At 34.9% G+C, this 18,135-nt stretch overlaps 1 pseudogene; it reads left to right on the forward strand.

The window, feature by feature from the left end:
• The first annotated feature begins 13,290 nt into the window (after positions 1-13,290).
• Positions 13,291-13,412, forward strand: LOC115939344 (U4 spliceosomal RNA; annotated as a pseudogene).
• The last annotated feature ends 4,723 nt before the right edge of the window (positions 13,413-18,135 follow it).

Genomic DNA, 18,135 nt, shown 5'->3' on the forward strand with positions numbered 1-18,135 from the left:
TTTTTTTTTTTTAAAGATTTTATTTATTTATTTGAGAGAGAGAGAATGAGAGACAGAGAGCATGAGAGGGAGGAGGGTCAGAGGGAGAAGCAGACTCCCTGCCGAGCAGGGAGCCCGATGCGGGACTCGATCCCGGGACTCCAGGATCATGACCTGAGCCGAAGGCAGTCGCCCAACCAACTGAGCCACCCAGGCGCCCAGTTATAGGAAAATTTAAATAAAATTTAAAGCTCTTAAACTTCTATATCTTTCAAATTAGTCACTAGTTTTTATTTGTAGGGGTTATGTTTTAATATTCATGAGGATAGATTCATAAAAAATATTAAACCTTGAATATTTTAGAATAAAGATGTCTAAGCAGATGACTTACTGTTATCTTTCGAAGCTAATATTAATTTCTTAAGATTTTTTGTTAAAATATAAAACAGTTTTACTACTCAATATACTAAACCCCTTTAAACTTTGAAAGATATATATATTTAAACAGCTTTATTGAGATGTAATTTGCATAATGTAATTCACCTGTTTTAAGTATACAATTCAATGCTTTTTAGTATATTTAGAGTTGTGCAGTCATTAACACAATCTAATTTAGAACTTTTCCATCACACCAAAAAGAAATTTCATAGCTGTTATCAGTCATTCCCTTCTCTCCTCGCTAATCTCTAATCTCTGGCAACTATAACTTGACATTTTGTCTCTATAGAATTGTCAATTTTATGTAAACAAAATCAGGAAATTTTACATGAATAGAATTTTATGTAGTTGTTTATGACTGGCTCCCTTCACATGCCATTATTTTGTAGTGTGTATCAGTATTCCATTTCTTTTTATTGCAAATAATATTCTATTGTATGTATACATCACATTCTGTTTATACATTCATCAATTGAACATTTGGGTTTTTTCCATTTCTTGAAAATTATGAATAATACTCCTATGGACCTTTGTGTACAACTTTTATGTTGACATGTATTTTTATTTCTCTTGAGTAGATATCTAGGAGTGGAATTGCTGATTTATATGGTAACTATATATTTAACATAGAAATATATTTTTATCAGTGAATTTTCTTTCTGTAAAAATTACAGAAAAACAAAACCACTTTCCAAAAAAATCTACAATTTTTTTTTTTCCCAAGAAACTTTATAGAACATTTTCAGTCATCCATAGCAATCATTACCTATTTTGGAAATTAAAAAAAAAAAAAAATTAAGGAATCAATTCAAAAACTCTGTGTTCCAAATCTAAGATGGTGGCTTCTGCCAAACACACATTTTTGTCAAAATAGCATTTGTATTTGCTGCAGGTTCTCTAAAAACCTAAATGACAAAAATGATCACAAAAGGTAGTAATTTTGTAATTTTTTGGCTGAGTGGTCCTGAGTCTATTGGCACCCAGCAATGAGGTAAATTATTTATAAACAGCCACATCATATGCTAGGCCAAAGTTCTGTCTTGCCTCCGACTTTAAAAGTCTTGCAAAAGTGTTAGTGTGGCAAAGATTTTACATTGTTAATCAATTCTTATCAAACTCAATGTAGAAGTTAACTTTTTTCCTTATATAATCAATCTCATATCATATACTATTATTTTTGTACATTATTATTGATATATTAGAGGCTCTTAAAGTAGATTATAAACCAAAAGAGCCTAAAGATTTGTTTTCTTTTTTTTTTTTTTAAAGATTTTATTTATTTATTTGACAGAGAGAGAGATAGCGCGAGCAGGAACACAAGCAGGGGGAGTGGGAGAGCGAGAAGCAGGCTTCCTGCCGAGCAGGGAGCCGATGTGGGACTCGATCCCAGGACCCTGGGATCATGACCTGAGCCAAAGGCAGAAGCTTAACGACTGAGCCACCCAGGCGCCCAAGATTTGTTTTCAATATCCATAAGTTTAAAGGCATTTTAATCTTTTAAGATTGGAAACTTAACAAGTGTCTTACTTTATAAATATTTTAGTTCTATTAAATGAGGAATTATAACTGTCTTTTTAACAGATTCTAAAGTAATGATTTAATAATCACAAGTTAAGGCAACCCTGGAGAGGGATACTGGTCACCTAATTCTATCCATTCATTTTTGAGAGGTCAAATTTCCCTTTAAAGTTCTTTTTTTTTCTTTTCCCTTAGTAGTCCAAGTTGACATTAGTAATGGAAATAGAGGAAAAAATAATGTTTACTTATTTTCCTTATGCTTGAGGCATTATTTGTTACATTAAACAACATTATCCTGATTTCCAGTAACTTACCAAGTTCCATTCATTATTAATCCAGGTTTGGAGATGAATCAATACTCGTGAATCAGAAACTACCTTTCTTATATAATATAGCAGAACTGATCACTGATAGAGTGGAAACTTTAATCCAGGGTGATCTAACACCAAAATATGTATGCTTTTTCCACCACACAAAGATACTTCTCAAATGAATTCATTCATGTAATAAACAAATGCTTGTCCATTGAATGCATGTTTGTGTGCTAGGTGCTAAGGTTATACAATGGAATACCACAGTTTCTGCTCAAGAGAAGACTAAATTCAACCAGGACAGACAGAAGTAATTATCGTGTATAATTACAGTAAGAAGTTGTAAATGGAACTTTAGGCATATAATACATGGGATAGAAGATGTGAATGACCACAATTAGGCTGTGGGGAAAGAGGTTGAGGAGAATTCTGTTAGTAGAAAGTGATGCATATTATGAGAGCTATGGATAGCAAATAGACTAACTTTAGAAGAAAGCATGGGACAGGAGAAAGTATGATGCATACAGACTAATGATAGGAAGTCCAGAATCCAGAGCCCATGCACTGGAATGTGATGTGATGCAAACAATCTGGAATGAACACCTTAAGTTAGATCACGAAGCTTCTTCTATGTTAAGCTACAGATGATTCACTTTTCCTCAACGCTAGTGAGTGAGATAGGAGAACAGTAATCTGGTGAAAGTCTATGTATCAAAAATAGATTTGTGGCAAGAGTTTGAAAATAAAGCAGAACTTGTCCTAATGTCTACATGTTTATATTTAGATAGGGGTTTGTGCCCCAACCCTGGGAGTCTAACTTGAGAAATGCCAGAAGCCATGCTGGGTCATTTATTCATTCATTCATTCATATACTTATTTAGAAAACAAATACTCCAACTATGTTTAAACATTTTAAAATTATAAAGTAGTTCACTGCAGAATTCTTAAACATTTTTCTCTTAGAAAAAAATGAAGGCTTTTGCTTTAGTGAATACTAATTCTTCCAACTTGCTTTTCCTTTCTTTGCTCTCTGTTGGAATCTGGCAATTCTACTCGAATGTCATTGAGATTGAGGCAATTAGCCTTCTTTTATTGCAGAACAGATGTTCTAAGTGTTGGGTTCATTCGACATGGGTTGGGATTGAGACATCACAGCTGTTATAATTTAATTCTGGTGAGGTCAAAAGGCTTCATCATTATCAGTTCAAATATTCATAAAATATAATAAAATTTACACATATTTCCAATTAAATTGAATTTCACTTAGTCATGGTACATTGTAAACTCTACAATCACCCACTGTCATATATGGTAGCATGGGCTATGGTTTGACAAGTCAATATTCATTTCCATGATTACAATCTGAGGGGTTTTATTTGTATATATAACAATCATTACTGTCTTATTTTTATTACAATACTGAGAGGAGCCTGATTGAAAACAGCAGGAAAGATATCTTTCTGCATTACTGTCTTATTTCCAGACAATAGATACTCTGAGAACCTTTCTACATAACCAGATTCTCTGAATATTTTCCTGTTAACCATGGGGAAAAACAGAACATTTCTAAAAATCTATAGTGTTTGCCTATCACTCTTCAACTTTCTAAATCAGAAAAGTCAATAATTAATTTTGAACAATATCAGATTCAGTACAAAAAGGCTGTATGATGAGCTTCCACAAATGATTAACTTCCGTCTCAAGCAAAAATAATAGCAACTGTTTTGAAATAGATCATTCTTAACCTAAATAAGTTAGTGCACTGCAATTTAGTGATAAAGATTATTAAAATAAGTTGACTTTGCAGTTTTCTGGTTATTTCACTCTTAACCACTGAATCAGATCCAATCTATATTGATGCAATCAATTTGTGAGAGGTAGCTATAACTATAGCTCCTTCATTCCTTTGTTCCTTCATTCCTTCGTTCCTTTGTTCCTTCCTTCTTTCCTTCTTTTTTTCTCTCTCTCTTTCTTCCTTTTTGTATTCTAATTTTGTCCTTACCACCCTGTTGTTAAATGATGGTTTTGGCAGTTGGAGGTCTGCAAGGTGATATCTCACTCTCAGATACCACAATGTGTCTCGGCAATCTGAAAGCAATCCCAGCTTTTATACCTGAATTTTGTCACTTTCTCAAGAGATTTGCTTCTTGCTATCATATATTAAATCAAGTTCTCCCTTCCTAATGTATCTTGCGTACCTCTTACTCAAGAATATAGATTCTTTCTGGGACATTATCATTAAAATAAAATAAATAATAGCAATAATAAATATGATTCTCCCTCTTGATTCTGAGATGCTTTCCATCTTCCCACTCATTTCTCTCATTCCCTTCATGGGCATACTTCTTGAAAGAATCACCACCCACAGTCTCTTAACTTCTGAATCTGCCTTTCACTTATCTGTCCACAACTGGCTGGAGGCAGCTTTTACTATATATATATTTTTTTTCAATAATTATTGCTAAATCCATTGGCAGCAATTCCTCTCACCCGATCTTATTAAATGTTACAACAGCAGTTAAGTTGCTCCTATATGCCAACCTTTTCCTCATTATTTTACATTTTCTTCTCCCTTCCCTTTGTTTCCCCCCCACACTTTGTTTACTGTGACTATAGTCACTGGTTTTCTGTATACAATCCCAGCATAATTACTAAGAGTGCCCCTTTTCCCTCAGAAATGGCTCAACTGGATAATTCTATAGTAAACATGTATTTGCAAAGCAAACTATTCTAATTTCTCAAATCTCAAAAATAAATGTCACTTCATCAGAAATGTCACCAGACAATCTTTACAAAGCATTCCCTAATTTACAGTTTTATCCCTTACTTTGTTTCCTTTAAGCAGATGTTTTAATTATCATGTATTTCATTATGTTCCTATCTGACTAGAAGGCCCAGAATTATTTTATATACTGCTAGGAAAGCAGCAACTTTTTCACACTATGAATTACTGTTTTTGTATCACTCATAATTTTGATTTTAAAGTTTCGAAAAGAACGGTTTGAATTTTATTCAACATTTATGACTTTTGTACATATAAAAAATCATAACTATAAGCAAAATAAATTGGTGCAGGTATCCCTAAGCCTTCCTTGAATTCACAGTCCAACTTTTTGTTTTTTGATTCACAGTTAGTGATGTCCATGTTTTCCATGGAATGCTATTAGAGAATTGACAAATGCAGAGAAAAAAGAAATCTTTTATTTTTCCAAAGATTTCTTTATCATTGTTTCCTGGATTTTAAATGAAACCACTGGCTCACATTTTGCAAGTTTGGTGTTGTCACTTTCTTAATTTCAGCAGAAGTGATCAAAAATCAGGACTCCTCTTCCTTCTTTAAATAATCCTGTATATCTTGTGTACAGAAATGTCTGTGGAGTTACCTTTCAAGACCTACCACCAGCAATAACAGCTATATGTGCTCTTACATGAGCTTGTGTCTACACCAAATAGGACTGCCTCATTATTTCTACTTCCTGTCAACTTAAGCCAATTCCAGTCCTGCTCTCTTCCCCGGATCCTTGCATGCATCTCTTGCTCATACTTATAAGTTGAAGGGAAATCCCCTTTCTTTTATGTTAGTTAATTAGACTAATTAATTACATTAATTAATATGAGAGGCACTGCTATGTCTGTGAATTCCTTTCCCCTAAGGACTGAGAAATTTTGTCATGCAAAACATGACTCCACTAATAGTGATATATGAACTGCCCGACCAAATGTGCCCGCAGGCAGAGAGTGATAATTACTTCTATTTTGACTACTAAGAAATGGCTTCCTGGACCATAGTAACAGAAAGGCACTATTAAACAGACAATGAATCCTAAGTTCAGAGACGTTAAAATGCAAAACAAAGCCAAAAAGATGCATTTTAGTATTAGTAAAATAAAGGCTATCTTTGGTTGACATTTTTCGTTGGCCAATGAATGCCCCCTCTGGACTGAAAGGCTCATGAGGTTCTGTCTATTTTGTTCCACAACCTTGAACAACAGCCTAAGGTAGTGCTGCTGCATATTAACTGTTACATATTCATTTCCTGAATGAATGTATAAATCAAGCCACATAGTGGAAAACCTCTACAAATTGCTAATCTATTTTACAGAGTGAATTTATCAAAAGCTCTAAAGTAAAACCATTTCAATCTTAGGGCTTCTTATTTCTTAATTTGTTTTTTTAAGTGATAAAATTTAACACAAAAACCAAACAATAAAGTTATCATACTCTCTCTTTATATATTTAATTTTATGATTATATTTTATAGGCAAATATCAAATAATCATGTATTGTACATAATAGTCAATTGATATATATAATTTATATATATGAGTGCTATCATATATATATATTTGATTACAAAACATATTTTGACTATTGGCTATCTCTGACTATAAAATATACAATTATACCTATATAACATTATATATATATATATAATTAGATATAAAAACAGATACAAAATTTTATTAAATTTCACTCTATGTTTTTCAATCAGAAGTTTGGAATTTAACACCTAATTATTAAATTTCACTCTATGTTTTTCAATCAGAAGTTTGGAATTTAACACCTAATGTTTAATGTTATAAACTATTTTTACCTTATCAAATTGCCACAGAGACACCTTTAAATTCTGCTCTTTAATTTAGCTGTCTTTGCAAACTGGAGGAGTGTAGTTATATCATACAAAGAAATAAAAAACAGTATGAAGACAGTTTTTCCCAAGAAAAGTTTTGTGAATGTTTTGTGATTGCAATGCATTACTTTCTATTTAAAACTCCAAGAGTTGTAGGCTTTGTTTAAAAAATTGGCAGTCATAATTTTACTACCTATGAGAATTGGTGAATTCGCACATAAAGATGTGTCTTGTTGTGTACTTAATGATACTACATCTTCTCTCACTTCACCTAAGAGAAACGGCAGGGTTTTACCCTGACAATGTCACAGCTGTTTTAAATGCCCTTACTTAGACATTTCCCAGCTTTTATAGCTTGTGTAGCTGTCAGCAGCAATGACTTTTTCTTTGTTAGGCAAGGAGATGTCTAAACTTATAATTAGACCTCAGTTATGAACTATGTAACTAGTTAATCATAGCTTTCATTAGGACTTTTTGCATTCCAAAGGGATTTGAATGTAGCCAAGAACGGTGGCATGCACCAAACGAAGCCAGCTTGAGTTATTTTAAGATTTATTTTCGAATTTACATAAAAATGTGCATCTTCACCATATGACCCATAATTATCATCATCTGAACTAACATTTGATATATTTAAATTACCTAAAATGTTTGCATCACCTGTAACATCATTGTTCAAACTTGTCCCCCTTTTTTAGTTACATCATTTTAATTACATTACTGGGATATGTGTAAGCAAATAGCAACAATCTTTAACCAAATAACCATCAGAACATTGCCATATTAACACATATAATCATACTAATACAAACAAATCTACAAAAATAATGCATTTTAATTAAAGTTCAATATAATGCTTATGTTGCTTAATCAAAGATAAATCATTAAGCTTCAGATTATTTTGAGTTAATGAAGCCTAGTCAATGTGTGATTTCTTAATTTTTCACTTCTTTTCTCTAATGAAACTTCCATGAAACTTTCATTAGTACAGTATGACCTCTCACTACTTGTATTTCATTCATGGCAAAAGCTTCATTCATGATTTGAGTATGACTGATTTTTTTTTTTCCTATTAGCACTGCTATTTGAAGGTGCCCAACGTAATCTTAAACATGTATCAAAGGATACAAAAATAGCTTGGCAATATTTGGTTAAAAGATGATCACTAGGGCACGTGGGTGGCTCAGTTGGTTAAGTGCCTGCCTTCATTCGGCTCAGGTCAGGATCCCAGAGTCCTGGGATCAAGTACTGCATCTGGCTCCCTGCTTAGCAGGGAGTCTGCTTCTCCCTCGGCCTCTCCTCCACCCCGGCTTCTGCTCTCTCTCACTCTTTCTAAAATAAATAAATAAAATCTTTAAGAAAATAAATAAAATAAAAGATGGTTACTTAAATCATGTAAAACACAGTCAAAATAAAATTTAAATTATCCTTTAAATAAATTAAATTAAAACATTCATAGATAATTTTAATGTAGCTGTCTTTGCCCCCCTAGAATTATTTCTCTGGAACTCACAAGCTTCTCATTTTTTCACAGTGTTTACCACTGTCAACCTTAAAAGTAAAATAGCCAGTTATTTTACCAGTGGAATAGGTTTACTGAGGAATAGCAGAGGAATTGCAATTTGGGACACGTAAGCTACAGCAAACCATAGGTAAGCCCTGAGATCAAAGGAGAGGAACTGCTGCTTTATAAAGAAAAGGAGGAGGTTGGGAGGGGCTGCTTTGGAAGTCCATCGAGGAAAGTGAGAGTTCTGGGTAGTAATGGTTTCTCATTGGCTGAGTTGTGGAATTTTCTAATTGGCTGAGTTTGTTGCTGAGCAAGAAGAAAGAATTTCTTCTAAAGTAGTGAAGTAGGTTTTTTGCTGTTGGGAATGCAATGTCTCCTCCTGTAGGGGACAGCAGTTAATGAGAATTTGTAGGGCATGAGAGCCCCCTCTCTGGCCTCCCGATTTCACTTTTTTTTTCTCTGACTTCACTTTAAATGAGGTTTTCTTTATTCAGTTTTATACCATTAGAACTGTCTTTTTACTTTATGGACACATTAGGTCCATTGGTATTCTATACTTCATAATTCGGTAGGGTTTTCTTCTCTTCCTGTGTAGCATAGACTTTACAGATCACAAGCTCATTAACAGCATTGAAAATACTGTAAAAGCCCTTTGCCCCTTTTTACCTTTTGTTTTGTTTTCACTTAACTTGCAACACTCTAACTCTACTGAACTCAACTATTTTTTCCAGACGAGAGTTATTAGAGAAAGTTTGAACAGAGCAGGCAAAGTTTTGATTATAAATCTCAGATTACCCTCAACACACCAAGAAATTCTCCTAATTTTTTCAGATCAACTCATGCTTTGATTACTTTTAAATATGTCCTGCTCTCCTGTAATCACTCCCTCAAAACAGAAGATCAATAGATTGTTTTGTCACCTAAATTACAGATATTACCGTAACAATAAGAAAAAGTCAACCCCGGGCGCCTGGGTGGCTCAGTTGGTTGAGCAACTGCCTTCGGCTCAGGTCATGATCCTGGAGTCCCTGGATGGAGTCCCGCATCGGGCCCCCTGCTCGGCGAGGAGCCTGCTTCTCCCTCTAACCCTCCCCCCTCTCATGTACTCTCTCTCTCTCATTCTCGCTCTCTCAAATAAATAAATAAATCTTTAAAAAAAAAAAAAGAAAAAGTCAACCCCTTCCATCTTTATTCTACAAATATACCAACACAAAAGCATTCTTATAGCTCAGTATCTTCTACTCTTTTGTTCCTGTTCCATTTAAACAATGGCTGGAAACTTAGCTCATGGGCCAAAAATGACCCTGCTGCCTACTTTGGCAAGTAAGAGTTTTACTGAAGCACAGCAATGCCCATTCTCTTATTTGTTGATGTCTGCTTTCCTGATGAAATGGCAAAGTTGACTAGTTTTAACAAAGACTGCTCCTCAAGGCATAAAATACTTACACTTTACAGAAAACTTTGCCAAATCTTCACTAAAAGCAAATAGCAATTCTCATCTAATGGTGAACTTGAAAATATTTACTTTGGACTTTATCTTCTTCAGTCTTCTTAAGAATATTTTTAAGTTATGGGCGCCTGGGTGGCTCAGTTGGTTAAGCGACTGCCTTCGGCTCAGGTCATGATCCTGGAGTCCCGGGATCGAGTCCCGCATCGGGCTCCCTGCTCAGCGGGGAGTCTGCTCCTCCCTCTCCCGCTCCCCTCTCTTGTGCTCTCTCTCTCTCAAATAAATAAATGAAATCTTTAAAAAAAAAAAAAAGAATATTTTTAAGTTATAATACATTTATTTTATTTTATATTCAGACTTTTTCTCCAGACTAGATCCTTTCCTATTGCCTTTAACTATCCTTAAATATCTATTTAAAAAAGCTACAACAAACATCAAGCAACTAACCCTTAACTACATTACTACCCCCCCCATAGTTATCTTATCTCCTCTCCTTTTAAGCCAGAATAGTTCCAATTGTTTTTATTCCTGACAGCCATGTTATCACTCCCCACTAACTGTTCTTAGTACAATTTGGGTCTAATTTCCAAATTCCATCAAAACACAAACGTGAAGCCTCTATCACCTATGAAATGGTTCCCAAACGTATCTGTTCATCAGAATCATGTGGAGGGCTTGGTAAAACACAGATTGCCAAACAAAGTTTACTGAAGTAAATTTGTAAATGGCTGGCTGCCATTTTTCCATCAGGTGAGGAAGTAGAACAGAGGAGTGGGAAGAAAAGGTTAGTCTCTCCACTGGGCAGAATTTATTTGCATGTCTACAGACATTTATTTGCAAGTGCATCAGTTATCTAGCACTTGGATAACCACAAAGTGGCTCAAAGATAAAGAAAGCCCAGAATCCTCTTTGAACCAAAATCAGAGTCATACAACTCAGAGGAATGTACTTTAAACAACACATGGTTTATCAATGAACCACAGATGTTTTCCTTTAGCTTTTATATACCAATTTGTAAACCATTTTTTAGAATGACTATTTGATTAATGTGGCTATCTCTGATCACCATATAGTGTTAAGTTTTATAAGAGCAGGAAACCAATCTTTTTTGCTTATCTCTCCACCCCCAGCACAGTATTAACACAGTGTTTTAAATATAATAGCTCTGCAGTGCCTCAGTTGCTCAGTCATTTGAATATTGGCTCCTGGCTTCACCTCAGGTCATGATCTCATGGGTTGTGGGATCTGCCCCACAGCTGGCTCCCTGCTCAGCAGAGAGTTTTCTTGAAAATTCTCTCCGTCTGCCCCTCCCCTCTCTCTCTCCCTCTCCTTCTCTCAAATGAATAAATCCTTAAAAAAAAAAAAAATATAGTAGCTGCTCAATAACTATTATTTAAATAAATAATAACCATAATCAGATTTAATTAAAATAGTTGAATACAAATTTAATTAATATTAATAGATAACATTAATTCTATCATACTTATGGCAAAGAATATAAATATAAGGATGATAAAATAGCACTAATGTCTAAGACTATGGGTTTTAGAGTTAGACATAGGTTCACTCTAGCTCTGCTATTTATACACATACACATTTAAAATTCAATGGTCAATTAAGTGATTTTATATTAACTATATGAGCAGAAAATTAAAAATGAAACAATATTGTATATCCCCCAAATTGTGACTTTACTGTAACAACCAATTTCTGATTTCTAAATTGGAAATATAACTTAGAATTACAATTTATAAATTGCCATTTCCTTTTCATGCATTTGTTAGTAAAACTATCAATCATAAAATGTCTTATTACAAAATGAGTGTGAAAAAATACTAAGCTTGTATAAACTTTTAATAACCAAAATAAAATATTTGAAATATCAGAAATGTGAAGAAAAAACAAACTCTTTGAAAACATAATTAAATCAATATAATTAAAGAAGCTGCAGAAAGTTATGAGGATGGGGGTTTGTTAAAAAGGATGATGGTAGGATAATTGTTTTCTGGACTTCGTCAAAGTTAACTAGAATATATTCTTTCTCTCTGGGAGGAGACATGCTGTGATTAGTTCTCTATGCTTCATAACAAATTACCTCAAACTTAGCAGTTTCAAACAACCTCATTTATTTTCTCAAACTTATTATGGGTTAGAAATCCAGGCATATTAGCTAGGGTCTCACAATGCTGCTATGAATGTGTTAGCCAGAATTGAAGTTTCTGTTTCAAAGATCTACTAGAGAATGATCTTCTTTCTTGTTCTTATTATTTTTGACAGCATTCATGGCAGCTTGCATCTTCAAAGACATTAAGAGAAGTTATAAACAAACCAATAGATAGATAGATGATAGAGAGATGATGCTAGATAGATAGATAGATAGATAGATAGATAGATAGATAGATGATAGATAGATAGATATAGAGTAGGTAGAAGAAAGATATAAGCAGTGGAAAGAATGCCCAGGGGCAGAGTCCCAAGTTCTTGAAGGTGAATGACAGAAACATGAACTGGAGGCAAGAAAGGTGATAAGTAAGCTACCTATTAAAAGCTGGAGGGCACAACATCCTGACCTTGTGGTTTCCAAGACCTTGGGGCTGACAGACCAAAGAGCTCAGGTGCAGAGCATGTGCTCTCCTCTTCCACCTCTGCCCCAGGATAGCCCCTACACTCATTTTAATGCATTTGCTTTGAGAGCATAGCCCCTCCCAGGTGGAGGGAGAAAGGCTGCCTGGACGGTTGGGTTACAAACCTCGTTGGGTCAAAAACTCCCCTTCCCAACCTGTAGGAGTTTCCCAAATGATTGGAAGGGCCTTCATTTGAGACCACCCCACTGTATGTCAGACCTCCTCCCAGCCCAGAGAGACCCAATAATATCCAATCCCAAAATAACCTAGGGTCTGGTTCCATCAACCAGAACCTGCCCACTCTGCCACCCTGAGAGTGTACTTTTGCTTTAGTAAATTGCTTTGTGCTTACTACTTTCCTTCTGGCTGTCTTCATTGGAGCACAGATCCCCATGTAAATCTTCTGGTCGGGGAATCCAAGGACAAAGACCTCCATTCATACAACACAGACTCTCCCACAACTGACGGATAGATAGATAGATAGATAGATAGATAGATAGATAGATAGATAGATGATAGATAGATTGATAGATAGATGATAGATAGATATGATAGGTAGATTTACTAGCAAGTTTGAGTCTTATAAAAGGTAATGATGGGAGTGACTTCCTACCACCTTTGCCATCAAGAAGTGAAGGGAGTGTCAAGCCATCCTGTTTGCATATACTGTTGGTTACAAGTAAATCACAGATCTGGCCCACACTCAGCGAGAGGGAATCCCACAAAAGTGTCAATACCAAAGACAAGGATTATTAGAAGTCACCTTGGGGTCTGATCACCACATTGTCTAATGCAAACTCTTGAGGCATTTCACAATTTTCAAAGATTAGTGTTCCAGCTTTGCACAGTGGCAGTATCGTAGCCAATGAGGTTTATCCAAGGCGCGATTATTGCTAATTGAAAACTTTTCTCAAAGATTGGTGTTCCATATAAGACTATTATTTAAGGAACTTTAGTAGAACAGAGAACAATAGGGGTTGGGGGGAGGACTGAATGGGAAGAAATCAGAGAGGAAGACAAACCATATGAGACTCTTGACTCTGGGAAACAAACTGAGGGTTGCAGAAAGGGAGGTGGGTGGGAGGATGGTGTAACTGGGTGATGGGCATTAAAGAGGGCATGTGATATGATGAGCACTGGGTAATATATTCAACCAATGAATCATTGAACATTATATCAAAAACTAATGATTGGCTAATTGAATTTAAATTAAAAAAACTTAAAAATTTAAAAAAAAAATTTAAAAATAGCGAGGAAAATTGGTGAAATTGTGCAAAGACAAAAACCCATGTATATCTATGGCTATGTCCTAAAAAGTAAATTTCTTTGAAACGGAAGTTTGTTAATTTGTTTATTGTTTGTTTCTTCACTGAGCACCTGCAAACTGAGCCTCAAGAGGTACTTGAAAGAGGGGTTTCCATTAATAAATTTGCTTCCTTATTTGGAAAGAACATTTGAACATCACCGAATAAGTTTAGGACAAAGTTATAAGAAGAAAGTAAGTGGCAAGGCAATGAAAGGAGCCAGGTTGATGCTGAGAAATTAGGCCATCACTTCAGTTAACAGTCAGTAGTATAGATATGGAGAAAAAAGAAAAAGAAATATCTGATAGAAATATTGTTCAAATGCATTAAATAATAAGATTTATTGATAGTCAACTTTTAACAAACGTAAACTTCCTCAAGTTGTCAAGAAAGTGCTTGAGGTGTGTGTGTGTGTGTGTACAGAAAGAGAGAAATAAAATTAAGCTTCAGTTCTAGACCATTGTAGTGTGTGATATGGATATCACATTTGGGATTGTTGGCAATCTGTAATGGGTCAAATATGTGGTCTATACAGAGACAGTGTGGTTCAACTAATCTGGGCTGAATTTGGTCCCAGCTAGGTTTGCTACTGTTTCTGGGTGGTGGCTTCTGAGAGCTGGGGGTACATGCTTCTTCACGGCTGATGGGCTCAACTGTCTCCCTCATGTTTCTAAAATCCCTCAGCTGGCTGGTCTGAGCTTGCTCTCAAAGTGAAGGCATAGGTATAAAGTAGAGAATAAATAAAGTACAATGATTCTTGAGACAGACGCTCAGAACTGGCACATTCTCTTGGTCAAAGTAAGTGAGTTTAAATGGCTAAGAAACACACCCAGAGGAACTGCAAAGTTGTATTTTAAAAGATGTGAAACTAATAGGACCATTTCAAACAGCAAATACAACCTAGATTAGAATTGTGTCTATTATTACCTTTACTAATACAGAAAGTTGTAAAAAAAAATATACCAAAAGTTTGTCTCATATTGGGCCTCCTACTGATGCGTCAAGAGAACGCAACTCTGCATTCATTGATAGATGGAGCATAGCCTCAAATATCCATGGTAGAAGTATTAACACCAAAGAAATATTCAGGTGCTACAAATCAAAGCTTTTATGTTTGTTTTATTTTATTTTATGGATATCTGGTTGTTAAATATTTATTAGCATACTATTGGGTTCACCCATTGCCAAAAACCTAAACTATATGGCATGGTATTTGGGAGATGGCAGACAAGAAAAAAAATAAAATTGAATTTTGAAAACTTGGAGATTCGTGTTAGGAAATTGAAAAAAAAAAAAAAAGGTAAAACTGAAGCCTCTGAAGCCTCTGGATATTGGTGAAGTGACTTCAAAACCTGAAAATAATAGTGTATAGTGACTATTATTGGTTATTACAAGATAGAGATGAGTGCAGACATGAGTTGGCTAGTTTTTGTGCAAAAATTGAAGAAAATAGTTTCCAGAGATGGAAGGCCTTATGAGACTGGAATTATTGCCTGTCTTGCTCCATTACAGAGTAGGAGATCAGACTGAAAAATTTTAAAGGGACAAAGATCCTGTTAAATTTCTCAATCTAAAGAAGTGACTTAGCTTTGTGGTTCCCAGTTGTTGTAAAAGCAGAGTCTAAGCACTTGGCCATAATGTGCAATTCTCTTCAGGTTATGTTTCCTTCTTTCCTTTCTGGTGTTGTCTTTCCCCTTTACCTTAACCTCACTTAGTTCAGACTGCTTTGAGTGAAGTAATTATTTATTACTTCTGAGGCTTTGGATTAATAATCTTGCTTTTTTTTTAAGATTTTATTTATTTATTTGATAGAGAGAGACACAGCAAGAGAGGGAACACAAACAGGGAGAGTGGGAGAGGGAGAAGCAGGCTTCCCACGGAGCAGGGAGCCCCATGTGGGGCTTGATCCCAGGACGCCAGGATCATGACCCCAGCTGAAGGCAGATGCTTAACAACTGAGCCACCCAGGGGCCCCTAATAATCTTGCTCTTTAGAATGTTACCCTTTCAAGTTCCAAACTGATAACACACAGTTTTTCTGAGGACTACACTATTTGTCTTTTCCAAGATTATTTTCTGGCCATCCATGCATAATGTTAAAAAGGAGATGAGTCTCAAAATGGAGTCAGTTTTGCTAAGCCCCACATCAGCAAACCAAGACTTAATGCTTAACCTAATTGCAGTTTCAGCTTCTCCCAGGAATCTTTAACCAGTCAACCTGGAATTACCTGGTCAACACTAGGAGGTAATCCCCTGAGACCTTTCCATTCCCCTTTGGAAAATGACCTTGCTTAAAACAATGCATTTTTTGCTAATCATTTCCTTTTTTCACCTCCTTTCTGCCTTTAAAAACTTTTCCTTTTCTACAGCTTTGTGGACCTCCTTTCTATTTGCTAGATGGAATGCTTCCTGATTTATGAATCATTGAATAATGCCAATTACTCCCTATAAGTAGTGGTAATTGAATTGCCACTGTGAATCTTCCACAGCTGATAACAAATCCATTGGAAATCTGATTCCATAAAGTTGTGCAAAGTTTGCTATGATTCTCACATAAAACCTTGTGATGGCCAGCTGCTTCTTTATTTAAATTGTATAATTTGTTGCATAATAAGGTTTTACTTCATTTCCCACAGAATGTCAATTCTAAAAGCAGTGCTCTGATGTACCAACCACAGTGCAAATCCGATTAGTTTTCAGGCTTTTAGTTGCCACACAAAGTTCAACTTGAAGGAAAGAGAAAAGCAAATGGGTGGTGATATTCATAAAGTACCTATATTGGATGTTTGCTTTCCAAATGATTCTGAGGAAATTATTATCATTTGATATATTCTAGTTTAAAACAAATTTCAACATAGAATAATGGTGTTATTTTGTTCATTCTATCAAGAAATATACAATAGCCACTAAAAAAGGAAAATCGTTATTCTGGGAATGTTTTTTATAAAGGGAACTGAGAATACAAATATTTTTTAAAGCATTTTAAGGTTTATTTTTGAGCACTATTTTAGTTTTCATCATTAAATTTATGTTTTTTTCTTTTAGTAATTGAAAACATATATCCTTATCTGGTATCTATTTCAAGTAATTCTAATACACACACAGACATACAAACATATACCCAGACACACAAGTACAAGTACAGACTTACATAGACACAAACTTACACAGATTCAGAGATTCATAAACATGATATAAAACAAAATGAAATGATGCTTTAAATAATGTAAAATGTGAATTTTGCTCCCAAAAGTAATTGTGAATGTTACAAATAGTCCAAAAGCAGGGTGCCTGGGTGGCTCAGTCGGTTAACCGTTTGCCTTTGGCTCAGGTCATGATCCCAGGGTCCTGGGATCAAGTCCCGCATCGGGCTCCCTGCTTAGCGGGGAGCCTGCTTCTCCCTCTCCCTCTGGGGCTCCCCCTGCTTGTGCTCTCTTGCTCTCTCCACCAAATTAAATAGAATCTTAAAAAAAAAAAAAAGTCCAAAAGCCACTAATTGTATGCCAAAAAGAAGAAGAAGAAGAAGAAGACGACTTAGAAAAATACATTAATATACTTAAAAATTTATGTCATATATTTTGCAGATTTAATTATAATTTTGCGATACAAATTGTGTTCTTCAAATTCCTTGTTTTTCTAAGTAAGAGCAAAAGCTTGGAGTGATCACAATGTATTTTAATTTGTAATTGCAAATGTAGCACTTTGTTTAAATTACTATAGGTGTAAGTACAGGATATGGTCTTTGTAACCCAGAGTGTGTTAAAGCATTACGGAGACAAGTCATACTGGTCAGATTATATTATCTGTGGAGCTGTAATTATGCAACATATGGGACTGTGGGTTTAAGTAAAATCACCATACATGTAAGACAGCCCCACAGCCAGAGTGAAGAGGCTTAATCTGGGACAGTGTACAATGTCAGGTTCCATATGGTATGTTGTCCACCACACTTTCTGAAGTAATAGGTTGTTTATTTTACTTTGAATGAAGCAATAATTATCAAGTAAGAAAAAAATTCTTTATTAAGTGTTAATTCAGGATTTTAAGACATCTGATTAAATCATGTTTAGCAAAGAGTGGAATTAGGTGGAAATAATATAATGCAGGTATGTAGAGAAGATAAAAAATTCCCCATAACAAGGGACATTTGATTATAAAGGAAACTTGTGTGGGCCTAGTTCAGATTAACTACAGAGGAAAATAGAAAATTCAAAACAGTAAAGAGGATAGCATTGCAGGTGATCAGTTGTTTACAAAATAGTTTTTGTTAATCTTTTCAAATACATTAATAAAGTGGGATTATATAAGAATTTGCAAAATTTAGGGTCTTTATGTTTATGAGGCTATTTTCACATATAAAGTTGAACAATCAAGCAAA

Source organism: Leptonychotes weddellii, chromosome 7, assembly GCF_054177405.1.
Source record: "Leptonychotes weddellii isolate Sample4059 chromosome 7, ASM5417740v2, whole genome shotgun sequence".
In the NCBI taxonomy this organism is placed as follows: domain Eukaryota; kingdom Metazoa; phylum Chordata; class Mammalia; order Carnivora; family Phocidae; genus Leptonychotes; species Leptonychotes weddellii.